Source organism: Typopeltis vanoorti, chromosome 2 (genome assembly GCF_054136105.1).
Source record: "Typopeltis vanoorti isolate ZY-2024b chromosome 2, IOZ_Tvanoo_1.0, whole genome shotgun sequence".
Classification (NCBI taxonomy): domain Eukaryota; kingdom Metazoa; phylum Arthropoda; class Arachnida; order Uropygi; family Thelyphonidae; genus Typopeltis; species Typopeltis vanoorti.
The window spans coordinates 104,486,175-104,500,303 of record NC_143550.1 but is presented as its reverse complement, the minus strand read 5'-3'; the positions used below and the strand labels follow the sequence as shown (position 1 = coordinate 104,500,303).

At 32.0% G+C, this 14,129-nt stretch overlaps 1 protein-coding gene across 4 annotated transcripts in view; it reads right to left on the bottom strand.

Moving 5' to 3' along the window:
- The window catches only part of LOC150109305 (irregular chiasm C-roughest protein-like), a 641,937-nt gene that overhangs the window by 318,160 nt on the left and 309,648 nt on the right, over positions 1 to 14,129 (bottom strand). For 3 of the 4 annotated variants that reach the window (XM_090407227.1, XM_090407244.1, XM_090407237.1), the window contains one exon: positions 10,106 to 10,158. The gene's annotated coding sequence lies outside the window, so the exon portion shown is untranslated. Of the gene's footprint in view, positions 1 to 3,365; positions 3,642 to 10,105; positions 10,159 to 14,129 lie in introns of those variants that run through there. The other variant, XM_090407254.1, reaches the window with a different exon arrangement.

The window sequence follows — 14,129 nt, the reverse complement described above, 5'->3', positions numbered from 1 at the left end:
TTTTGAACTAGGTTTGGTTTAAATATAGAGTTAATTACACCTGTTATTTTTAAATATTTTGCAATTTTTACGTTTATATCATTTTCATTTTCATATGTAACCATACATCCTAGGTAGTTAAATGAATTCACCTGTTAGAAAATCTTGTTATCTATTACTATTTTAGTTCTTACTGGATCTAAAGGCCATCGTTTTTGATTTTTCCGTTGATATTATCATTCCATAATCTTTGGCTATTTCATTTAAATTTAAAATAGTTTTCTGTAAGTTATCTTTAGAATTTGTAATTATTTGGTCATCGGCATAAAGGGGAGTGTTTAAGTTCACAGTAGGAGAAAGTTTAATACCTTGATGGAAATTTTTATTCCATTTTATTATTATTTCATTTAGATAAATATAAAAAAAAGTTGCTGAAATGGGGACATCCCTTTCGGACTCCTTGGTTTATCTCTCTCGTGTATAATAGCTCATGATTTAATCTTATTTGTATTTGATTATTTTCGTATATACTTATGATAGCTTTTAGAATATTATTTGATATTTGCATTTCTTTTAATATGTTAAATAAAATGCTTCTTTTAACTTTGCTATTTTTTATATTCCGAAAATTCAGGTATTTCCTCCCCCTTAACATGCAAACAGACCAGAGAACACACGCGGTTAATAAACAAAAATAGATTCTCTCTCTCTCTCTCTCTCTCTCTCTCTCTATATATATATATATATATATACGAGTTGTGCACTACCTTTAGACTTGAACTACGTTCAGGCGCAAACTTAACTGTTTTGCTTAATAGAGTATATTTTGAAAAAACCAAGTTTATAAAATTACTTGGTATCCTTAATATATATATGTGTGTGTGTGTGTGTGTGTGTGTGTGTGTGTGTGTGTGTGTGTGTGTGTACAAGTAATACACTTCGGCTCGGCGGTAATTTGCCTCACAACTTCTAATTTAATTAAGTTACCCTAACTTTTGAATATGAAAACTAGCGCAGTATGCAAAAACAAGAAAAGACGGTATTTTAAAAAAAATTAATTATAGTCGCCATAATATGGATAGAGAAAAAAATCTCACAGAGCTAGAATTATTTAAATTCTCAGATCGCACTTGAAGCTACGATGTTAAATAAAATTAACAAAGAACTGGTTAAAATTATTGAAAAACAAACTCATCTAAATCTCCTGCAATAGTACTGAATATTCAATTTCGCTGTTACAAATTAACTTATGCGCTATATTCAAGTCTATTAATCATCATCAATCAATTAAAATCCCATAAAGCAAATATAATTCAATAGTTATTTTAGCCATGACTCTCTCCGGAAATATCAGTATACGTAATTTATATCGAATTTATATATGCTAATAAAATAAATTCTGCAAGCTATAAAAACATAAAGAAAACTACAACAAAACAGTATTCGATATATAACATTTAGTTTCGTATTAAAATGCAAATATAATGGCTGTTGTGATTTTATATATGTTATTCGTTTGCTTAAAAATGACATCATTTTAAGAGAGAACACGGGTGGGGAAAGCAAAAAAAAAAAAAAACCGTAATGCTCGAGTCATCCTGGTGCGGCATATGTTGTTACCTAGCTGTCCGTTAAAAGTCAGTAACGTTATTATTCGCCAGCGTGTTCTTTTGTTACAGAAAAGCAACACGCGGAAGCGTGATAACATGTAAAAATAGCGTGTGGTGGACACAGGTTACCGTGCAGCAGGAAAGCAATCTGCACAATAACAACAGATTTCGTTGTTTTACTAGAATTTATTTATTTATTTACCGCCAGTTGCCATGCGATCGTGTTCTTTTTTTGTGATGTTTGTATTTATATTTCTGACTCGTACGAATACGAAACTATCAACATTTCTAATCTACATAATGCAATAGTTTCACACAAGGAAATTGAATAAAGAAATAGTTTTCATGACACGCGATGTTGCGCTCATTTACTCCCTTATATAAATGTCATTAACTAGATTAGAGAACAGAATAGTTATTTTCCTAACTGGGCTACATGGTTTACTTTAAAAAAAAAAAAAAAAAGTTTTGGCGCGAAAGATTTTTTGTATTGCAGCGCATGCTAATAAATAATAATAATAAATAAATAAATTGGTGAAGAATTTTAGTCTAACTTGTATAGAGTTATTTTTATTTAGCTGTGGTGTTATCTAAATATCCATTGAACCGCTCCATTAAATGCAATTTAGTATTATCAGTTCGTTTGCTAAGATAACGGATGACTTAAATATGAAATATTTTATAAGAAATATAAAAATAATTACATTTTTATATAATTACAAACAATAAAATTTTATATGAATTTTTAAAATTTTAAATGTTATCATTTTATGTATTGGTAATTTTACATGAAAAGTACTTTTCGACGTTTACTAGCTCTAAATGTACTTTAACGGTAAGCACACTTTTTTGTCATAGATCGAAACACACATATTCTTCCCCCCTCCCCGTGTGTCTGTGTGTACGTGCATGGAAGCGCGCTTCGTCTTCTTTTTTTTTTTTTTTTTCAAATTAGCGAATAAATTTTAACGCACCGAATCTCCGAAGTAAAAAAGTTTAGCTTTATTAAATATCATCCGACTCTGTCGAACAAATTGAATTTTTTTTTCTCTTTTAAAAACTGTAAATTTACTTCTTACCATAAAATATAAGGTTTGCAGCAAACAGCATTTCGAGTCTTTGTAGGGAGGTGTTTTTTTTATTTTATTTTATTTTTATTTAACTTTAAGCGATTTTTATTTTATTGGTGACAGTAGTAAATGTATTGCTCTGGCATGCACTGGAAACTAATGAAGAAAAAGAGAAGGGGGAAAAAAAGTTGGCAATTTGCTAAAGAAGACAAACACGACGCCAAAAACAGAAACAATTCCACACGACCATAGCTATACCGAGATCGTTTTATTAGTAGGAAGATGTTACTTTACACTGTAATCCCTTGAAAATGTCAAAAAGGAATATAACATTAAAAATAGTATGTGATTTACTATTTTATTGGTTATTTTATCAAAAAGTGAACAAAAAATTGTATATAATTTTTGAAAACAAGAAAACAAAATATCAGCCAAATATAATTCAATATCTAGTATATATAAAAAAAAAAAAAAAAAAAAACAATTAGTAGTGACTTTTATCATCTCATCAAAATGAATTCAATAGATCACGAAATATTGTTGTAGGTTATGTTTTCTTTCGTGAAAAATAAACAGGCGGTTTATCAGCAATTTATATTTAATTTTTTATCATTCAAAATGATGATGCAGTATAAAATAAATAAAAAAACGTACTCAATATATAAATGCTAAAATTATTCACGCATAAAGATGAGTTTCAACTTACCTCACTGCTTTTCCTAGTCAAATAATTGTCGATCTTCCAATTACCTACAACACTTAAAAAACGTTGCTGGTGAAACCAAACAGGATATATATTTATCCTTTTTCCCCGATATATCTTAAACTGGAAGATGTACTTGCTCATAAAACACTGAATCGCTTTCACAGCCACCAAGTAATATTCTAACCGACAATGTTGAGTTACACATCCTATACTGCTGACGAACGAACCTCCCTCTTCTAGCCCCCACTAGTCAGGCCCGTGTGAGAAGCCTTCTCAAGAAACACGTAACATCTTTATAACCCCAAATGCTCGAAGCTGTAGCCCATGTGTTCACCAGCCGTCGGTCTCAAACTGATAATGTTTCCCTACCGTCCCGTCACTCACAGCAAACCACGTGATATCAGCCCTGGCACCCGTACGCTTCTAACTCCACGTGGTATTAACGGAGGAGCAGCGCCCTGTTTCGAGAGCACATGACAAAAAGTGACGACACAAACCGAGTGAAGCCCACTTGATAACTAAACAATATAGACAAGCAATGGAACAAAAAAAGGAAAACCCAAATATTAGATAGAACACGGTAGGAATGGCTCCCGGTTGGCTACAAGTTTAGTTTTCTGTCACGTCTGAAAAAGGGACTACTTTTGAGGGGGGAAATGACAAGCCGCGCGTCACCCTTTTACAGAAATAGACAAGAGTCACTCCAGTCCTGCCCGCTTGTTCGCCTCCTTGATGCAATGGAGATTACATAAAGACAACCCCCCCCCCCCAAAAAAAATGCCGCATTCGTTCTTTCCTGGTACTCATTGTGGAAACACATCTCAAATCATTCTTCACACAATTAAATCAGGCATTTTCGATTTTTGTAAAGTGCAAATTAAAAGAAATAGTTATCTCAAAAATTGGAAAGAATAAAAACGGGAAAAAAGAAATGCAACATAATTAAATTGAAGTTAGAATTTTTTTCTTCTCCTTTTTGCATTCATATCACTTATGTAATCCGATTTTTATTTTGTTTCCGAAGTGTACTCCAACAAATCGAAAATTGCTAAAAGAAAACCATTTGATGCAAGCATTCACTTAAGATTTCTCTTTAAGTTTTGAAAATTCAGTGTTAAATTTTTATTTTTATTTATTTTTTTTTTTAAGTTGAAGAATTTAAAGTAACCATTTTTTTTAAAAATTTTTTCTTGGCAAACATTCTCCATTTGTAAGTTCCAAACATTGTACTTGGCGCTATACGTTCCAAATAAATATTTACAATGGAAAGTCATTTGGGGGAAATTTTCAGTTTTCAAATAATAAATGATAAATAACAAATATTAAAAAATGTATAAAGCTTCCAATTAAAGACGTTGTCTTTCAACATAAACCTCGAACATAGACACACATCGAGAGAGAGAGAGAGAGAGACTCGATGTATTCTCCTTAGCGTTCCCTTCCTTACCACATCTCTTCTCTTCCATGAATAAATACGAGGACGCATGCTCTAGGAACTCGTAATCAAATTTCTCCGAATTCTACGTTTTAGTCACTCTGAAGTACCTCAATGGAAACTCTCAAGTCTTCGCTTTTAAGTGATATCAATGAGATTTTCTAAAAGCCATCTGTATTTACCTTACAATTTATCTGTGTGTCGGAAATATCCGGGTTACTCAAATTGTGCAATTTTGTACACTTGACTTAAATGAAATCGGTAGTTTCACGCAGCTATTCTCATTTAAAAAAAAAAATAAAAAATGCACGGACTCTATTTCTATGTATTTTTTAATGAGCAAGAAATTAAGTGGTTTAGCCAGAAGCGTCTAAACGTAATGTCCACGATAATAAAATTAGGTTAATTTCATAAATTAACATCATTTAACGTTCTGGAAACATTAATATTCTAAAATCAATTTTAAGTGGCAAATCATCACACTTTTTTTTGCTTGTTTTTTTTTTTGTTTGTTTTTGGATGTTTGCCAAAAGCAACTTTTATTTTTTTTCTTCGCATCCATTTTTATTACTGAAAATTTACTGAACTTGATTTATTAAATACTAAAACAATAACCTTTCACAATTTCTCGTCACCATTTTGAAAAACTAGTAATGTGTATATAGAAAGCCAAAACAACAATATTTCTTTCATACAATAATAGAATTCAAAATAAATAAAATTTCTTCTCTTATATCAAATATAAACACTTTTTTTTAATATCCTAAAACATGAAAGAATAGTTTTTTATTTTATTTATACATATAAATAAAATGTTTAAATTCCATTTATAAATGAATATAAATATAATACAAATGTAATTTCTAAATATTTATGCATATAATTTCGAAATTTAATTTATCTTGAATATAAAAAAATATATATTATTATTTCGACACCAAAAATTCATTATAAAAATTAATGAATATATTTAAATAAAAAATTAAATTCAAAAATAAAAACTACCTTAAAATTGAATTAAATATGTAAATATTAATATTTATTTTAGCATAATATAGTTGACCCTTTTCTCCTCTTGTGTTTGTTTACAAAAACAAAATTGCTTTTCTCAACATTTTAAATTCATGAAATATAGTGAATTAGTTGTTTTATTTATGAATTATTTAAAATATTTCTTATTCTTTGTTTTGTTCATGTAAAGTACTCAAGATATTTTGTATTCTTTGTTTTATTTTATTGATATAAAATACTCGTTCTCTATGCCGATAACACAATTATCATAGCCAGATCCACTCCGTCCACATCTAGCCTCAAACAAGCTGCAGAGAGCAGTTTCACGAATTAGAGAATTTGTACAAAAATGGCGTATCGCAATCAACCCAGGAAAACGCTCTGCAGTACTTTTCACCAGACGTCAAGTAGAACCGAACACAAGCATACAAATGTTTGGAAAGGTCATCCCTTGGCAAAACTCTACCGAGTATCTAGGAGTTCATCTGGATAAACGCCTAAATTTCAAGACACATAAATAGTGTCTCCACCAAAGCAATTCAGACTATTGCACAAATATATCCACTTTTAAATATGAACAGCTTCCTAAACATAAACAACAAATTTCTCCTCTGAAAATCAGTGATAAGACCTCAGATAACTTACGCCTCACCAACTTGGGGACACGCGTCTAAACAGAACATCCACAGATTGCAAACGATCCAGAACAAATACATAAGAATAGCATTTAATGCCCCTTGGTTCATCAGTAATCTGCAGTTACACCAAGAAGCCAACCTTCCAAATATCAAGACCTACATGACAATCATTGCAGAAAAATTCTTCACAATCACAGATAATCACCCACATCAACTAGTTCGACACGCAGCAGACTACAAACCCTCAGATCGTTTCAAATAGAAAAAACCGAAATCCGCCATCGCAAGAGAAAGCTAATACAGCTTACAATGCTCACAATGAGCGGGTAAATTACCCACAGTAATCCCCTCATACACAAGCTAAAATCAGATAAAGAGATGAAGAGCCAAAGACTCGGTCCATCTTCTCCCAAAGATGTTCCAGTAACATAATTAAGAAATTCTTCATTATTTGTTGATGATTTGAAAGTATTTCTTATATTTATACTTCTTATTTTGCGTTTTATTTATGTAAAATATATTTTATGAGTTGTCTTGAAACATATTCACGATGTTTGTAAAAATAAACAAGTTCAAGACGAAGCGCAATATATATATATATATGATGGAAATAAACAAATTTTCCTTTAAAAAATTTACAGTCACATGTATAATGTTTTTTTTCGTTCGAAATGATTGCATTATGCTTTTACGATTTTAGTTTGGGATATTTTTAGTTTACACAGCGATATCATGGAAGAGCAGCTACAGACGCAAATTGCTATAAAAGACACGATCAACCTCCTTTATGCAATCTTCAGGCGTACACCAAATAAAGTTATGGTAAAGCGAACCGCCAGGAAATGAGAAGAAGAAAAAAATAGTGCCTTGGGTTATCGCAAAGAAAACACACTATTTCATGGATTTGAAAGTTTTATCGACGCATGCGTCACTCGTTAACATGCGAAGAAAAATGAAGTTACTAACTCTGAATGGCAACATAAATGGCTAGCACAAGTCCATAATAAAGATTGTATTAGAGGCTAAGATCGCAGCTGTTAGTTTAAAATGCTTCCCTTGGCTATACAAGCGTGAGTGAAAACTAACATTAGCTTTCATATAAGCATTTTAAAAATTGAAAACAGCCGAGACTTCAAAATTAAGATTGGTGTCATTCTTTTGTGCAACTTTGAACTTCATATCCATACCCATTTTTCTTAATGAGCAGATTCTGTGGGGGAAAAAAAAAAAGAAGGTTGAAGATTGCAACTGTGATAGAAATTCATAAGGAAGGACCGACCATTAAACTGGTTATATGAGCAAGTTCTCTTTGCTATTACAAACCCACTTTCGTAGATTACTGGCTTTGCTCGAACCACCCAACTTATATTAATACAGAGGATGTTGACAATTGTGCTGTCTCCTCTGATATTAACGGTCATTATTAGGAAATATGTTAGGTTATACTGTATTTAATGAGTTTTGCTCATCTTTTGTTCACTCCATAAAAAAGTCAACTTGAAATATCCTTGGAAGTAACGACGACATTATAATTTTTAATTTAATACTTTCTTAAAGTCCGACTTGTGTAGAGCTGTGATTGCATTTGTCAACACAATGACAGATACATATACCATAAAGGGACAAACTGGTGATGAGTATTTTGGTTGACGAAATATTAAAGTGAATTTCTCGAAATATTCAAGAGAAACACATTTTGGAGCATACACCTTTCACAGTTCCCGCCGGATTTAAAACTGATAACAATATTAAAATAATTAATCAGACATGCCGTTTTAAGTCTTGCCGTAAATATAAGCCAGAATAACACTTATTTTAATAACACAACTAGAGCTCCAGTGTGCATACAGCGCTGTATATCGCCTATTTCGTTCTTGACACGTAACAGTAGAAACACACTGAAATATTCGTCCGTCTGGTATTCGAAAAAAGAATGTATTATGACTTGTGGAAAAACAGAAGAGCATAATGGGATCTTATCCTCAGGCTTTCTTTGAGATGGTTGCAGCTGATTACTAGGGAGATGATGACGCAAGGTGGTTTCCCGTTGCCTTCCTTGCCGTAAGTATTTATGACTGTAGCCGTGTGTGTGTGTGTTCCGGTTTGTCGTTCTACGGAACGAAAAACCCGATTTTCCGGGTGAAAAACCGAAAAACCTCCACCTCCGTATGAGACCGACTATTAGTCGGTCTCCGTATGTCGAAAGAGACCAGATAAAGTTCCTCACATCATGGACGAGAATCGAACCCAGGTCTTTCCGACCAAGGGCTTCTACTGCTAATAATTCGTCTCTACTAACTGAGCTACGGAGGCTCCATAATGTGATGTCAGTCTTAAATAGACAAAAGCTATTATAATTTGGAGACAGAAGTTTTTTCTAGGTGGAAAAACTCTTTATATTTAACGAATAAACGGTGTTTTAAATGAGTACGCTACTGATTGAAATGTAAAAAATAAACTTAATTGTCCCTTTTTTGCAACAAAAGTTCTGAATTAAAACAACCAACGAAGCATCTAAGTTTTAATTTTAGAGGAAGCAGTTGACATACTTTCGTGGAGCAAATGAGAAATTCCTAATTTATTAATTAATTTATTTGCTTTTCTTTAACATCCTTCAGATCTAATTGCCCTGTTCGATATAAGTAATTTTCTCTTAATACTGGTATACTTTTTAAAAACAAGGCAAAAGTATAAAAATAATAAAGAAAAATAACTTCCCTTTTAAATTGTTCACAAACTTGAGAGATTTTGCAATGGATGATTGTAAAGTTCGGTGAAAGGAATCCAAATATTGGTAACCAAATAATTCGAGAATATTTTTAGAAATTACAAATGGAAACAGTGTAATATAAATATCGCAATTCATTATTTTTTCATTAGTCAATAAGAGAAGCCATTAAAATTTTCAACCAGATCACCACAATCAAGACCCAAGTTTCAATAATAAACGAAAACTGAAAAGTCTTCTTCAAGTATAATTGAGCAAGCATCTGATAAATACGAAAGGCGCGCTTTCGTAAACCACAGAAGGAATAATAACTGAGAAACACCAATTATCCCAATGAAAAGGTGAAATTATATAAAACAAAAAAGGTTTCTTTCCGCTTTGTCAAATCAAAGTCATACAATCTACTATGGAAGGAAGTAAAGCAAGAAATACCTAAAAAAAGAAAAACATATAGTTTGGAAATGTACCAATAACAGATGTGGTACCTTCGATCCATTGCCGATAGATAACAATTAAACCGCCTAATAAAGATTTTAAAAAAAAAGAAGATGAGGGGATAAAAGTTGCAGCGGCAACTGCCAAAATTAAAAAAAAAAAAAAAAAAATGAAGGATATAAATCTTAGTAAAAAAAAAAAGGGGGGGGGAAAGGAAAAAGTTATACTGGGGAGATGAAGAAACAGTTATAAATGACACATGAGGAATAAAGTCTGAATGCAATCATAAGACTGTGAATCAATACCGAAAGTCTGCACACACACACACACACAACGAAAAAAACACTATATCAAGATTTCATAGAAATCCCCAGTCAACGATATTAATAGAAAAATGAATGCTTCAAAAGAAAGTGCTTTCTTTCTCTCTTTTTTCATACACACGCGTGCGCACGCACACACACATGGAGACAAACAACACATGCGTACTTACCTATTTATTGGACTTGAGGTGATGAGCAAATATTCGGTTTAAAATCCAAAGATCTGTAAAGAAAAGGAGAGAAAAAATTAGTTAATATGTAGATACTATTCAGATCCATTTCTGTTTTAGTGAGCTGCTAAGAAAAAATCTGTTTATTTTAGAAAAACAAGCGATTTTACAATAAAAATAGGAAAAGCGAAAAATTCGACAAAAATATATACTGTATATATAATTCTACTGAACGGTATTATATGAATGATGTGTGTTTTTTTTTTTTCGTTATAATAATTAATAGTGCATAATTAATAATGCAAAAAAATAAAAGTGCTTGTATCAAAAATGCTTGAAGTACTTTTCTCCCAACTCTGAGTGAAACCTCCAAATCATGTGTAAGTATTAACAAAATTATTATTATTATTATTATTATTATTATTATTATTATTATTATTATTATTATTCACTGTTAATTGTATTTGGCAGATAAAATCGATTACTGATACTGTTTTTCCTGTTCTCAGATTATTTTTCATCGTAATATGGAAAATAATGTCAAACACTTCCCTGATTAACGAATTCTGTTTTAATATTTTTAACCTTGTAGGAGATAATTCACATCATCGGCCATTCAGCGGGTGAGTGATTCTTATCTCGGATGATTCTTATTTTAACACCAACGGTTATAACAAACGGTCAGTAGAAACGGAGATTGAAACGAGTGCCTCAAAATTTCTGTGTATCCTAGCACCCCTTTCGCCTCGCTAAGTCTCTGTATTGATAGTAATCAACTTTTTGTTCTATTTTTCTTTTAATTATCGAGCAGTGCTTTTTCTAAGTGGATTAATTTGCTGATATTATAGAGGGATGATTATTTCACATCCTTCTCAAGAACCCTCAAAAAAAAAAAAAAAACTGCATTAAGAAAATATTTTTCCCAAAACAAACAAACCAGCCATAGAATGCACCAAACTGAAAGACACTACTCACAACTTCTTGGTTGAGGTGTACATTACTATAAACAACAATAAACAAAAACAACATACCGTCTGGACACAGGATATCTGTTAAATGACTGAAAATACTGGTAAATATGTGTAATATCATGTATGTAAATGATTTCTAAATTTGCACCAGATCATAAACTTATTCGCCTACATAATTGTACAAAGGATATGCTACTTGAATGTAAAGAATAAAATTTAAAAAAAAAAAAAATCTCAGAGATTTAAGACATATTAAAACGCCGAAATAAAAGCTAACATTTTAGCAACCGGGGAGAGAGAGAGAGAGAGAGAGAGAGAGATGTTATTTTTCTACTGCGCTCTATCAAAGAAAAAATCATATTCTTTTAAAAGAACAAATAGGCAACCCCCTTTCTTCATTGTAAAGACGCAATAGCCATCAAGTGGAGGCCAATACTGGCCGCTATAATGCAGCTGTTGTTATTACTAGTACAACTGCTGGTCATTGTTGCCTTCTACAATGGTGCGCCAGCGCACTCCCACACATACGACAGACGTCCGTAAGAATAAGAAGAATGGATCTTCGATCCAAGACCCACTTTATTTCTGTCACAATAACTCTCTACATCTTTCTCTTATTGTTGTCCCACCTTCTGTATTTCTTACCATGTGATTGTTTCTTCATAGGCTTTGGTAAAGGGTCAGGAGTGTCGCCAGCAAACGGCTAGCCTCGAAAACGGCAAACGGAAAGGATTAACCTTTGACCTGCGGTCTTCCTTTTTATTAATCGACACAATTCTTTTTTGACTAGTTTTGATAAAGTCTGCTGGGCTTGACCACATCGATTCATATTAAAGTGATATTTTTACTTAATGTTGAATGAAAAAGTACTTGTGAGGGCAACGATGAATGCAAATAAATGAAATATCACTAATAATATCCTCAAGTTATTGGTTGTAACAAACGCATGATATTTATAACGAACGATTTTCCAATTCTGGGTGTAGAGGGCGCTCTGATCGCCCAAACTACTGCTAACAGTGGAAGCAGAAATATATGTGTTTTTCTGATTCAATTTATTTCATGTATTGCTTGAAATTGAGCTCAATGCCTAATTGTTTTTTCTCGTGAAAATTGAGTAACCTTCCGCTCAAAGATTGCAACCAGAATACTAAATGCACCTTCGTGTATTAGTAAATTTCCTTAAACAGAACCAGAGATATCTTTATAATGAGAACGTAAATCATTTTACTACGATAAAACATATTAAGTGAATTTAACATGAAATAATTATGATATTTCATTTATTTCTCGTTTATACTGGAGTTAAAAATGTATTTAAAACGATAGAAACAGAAAAGAAAAGAGAATTTACAAATTATCCAATTAATACACTTTCCCAACATTCTCCCGGTAACAGAAGCTGCGAACTCTTTGTAATTGTGACGTCATCGTTTCTAAGGAAACGAGAAGTGGCTAATGAGAGAATTGTGTTATTTAAAAACGAAAAGCACATGTATTTAGGACAAAGCTTATGTTACTACATTGATGCCCAATAATTAATTTAAGTAACATTACACCACGCTAAAAAGATGCCTTGAGCCAAACTTATTATCTACATTTTATGTATACTTATACATTAACGATATACACACTCTGGTAAGCGTTCATTTTTATATTAGGTCATAAATGTTAGTGCAGTAGAAGTGTTTTTTGCTTTAAGTAGCCTTCTTTTGTTAAGATTTTCCCATTAAAGTGAAATATATGACACACTTGGGATATCGTACTTAATAACAAATGCAGCTTATTTGACGATATTTTTGGTGTATTATTAAACGTGAACAAGCTTAGAAAGACGCATCGACAAGCTTAGTTTAGTTATCTAACATTCTTTTGTATTAATAAAGTTGAGAGAGAGAAGGAACCACAAAAATTCACAGATCCTTTTTACAGCTGCCCATCTCCCTAGCGGATAATAACGTTTGGGACTGTAAAAGAAGCCAATGTGTGCCAATTTTTCTGCACCCTCGATTTTTCCGACTTTGCTGATCTCAGTGTAAAACGGCAAGATTTCTTCTTTCTTACAACCATAATGGCTTATTTACGTGAGCAGATTTTCTCTGAAGGAGTGTTAAAGCCTCGAAAATACCACATTTATTGTGTCCCAGCGGGAGTCTTTTGGGATCTTTTATTTCCAGCTGTGGGTTTGTTTTTATTGTACGCAGTTGTCTTAGAAAGAACAGATTTTCTCAATGCTAAGCTTTCTTCAAACCAACATTCTTAGTGCTTCTATAACAATCCGTAGCGCAACTAATAACTAGTTCTTTGCAGCATTTTAATTACAATGTTTCCATGGTAGCAGTTGGGAATTATTGTTTTCTGCTATCTATAAATTAGTGATTTTTCTTTAAGTCACTGCCAGAATGTCTCCATAGAATAAATGTTCTCTTAAATATATTAACTGAACTATTTTGACATTTAGAAAAGTGCAGAATTCCGCTAGATGGCAGCAGGTTTAACTTTGAACGAATACATAGTCTCAAATGAATTGGAACAAATAAATTAGAGGTGTATAGGTATATTTTAGATACTTTAGGTTGGATGCGAAATAATCAAAAGGTAAACTTCACTATCCATCTTTTTTTCTTTAAATCGTATTACTTGAATAAATATATGACAGGGTTATCAGCGTTTCTTGAACTGACTAGAATCTCTAGGATTTGGTATCTCCAGATTCTGGGATTAGACTGTCTGTGAGACGTATCTTCGGGATAAAGATGTTTCTGAAATTCTATACTTTATCCTGATTCTACAGTATAAACACAGAATTGAAAACAAAGACAAAAAATAAATATACTACCTACACATGTGAGTTAGTCATGGTATATTGCTCAGTATTTTCAATGGGCACGAAATCATATTAATGTTTTTTTTTTTCTATACATTATTTGTCCGCAATCTCATATTTGACTGAGAAGGAAACGTTAGCAATCGCAAGTTTTAAAATCCGTAAAAATTACTGTTAGCTAATATAATAAATATATTTAAACAAATAGAAATCTATTAAAGTGACA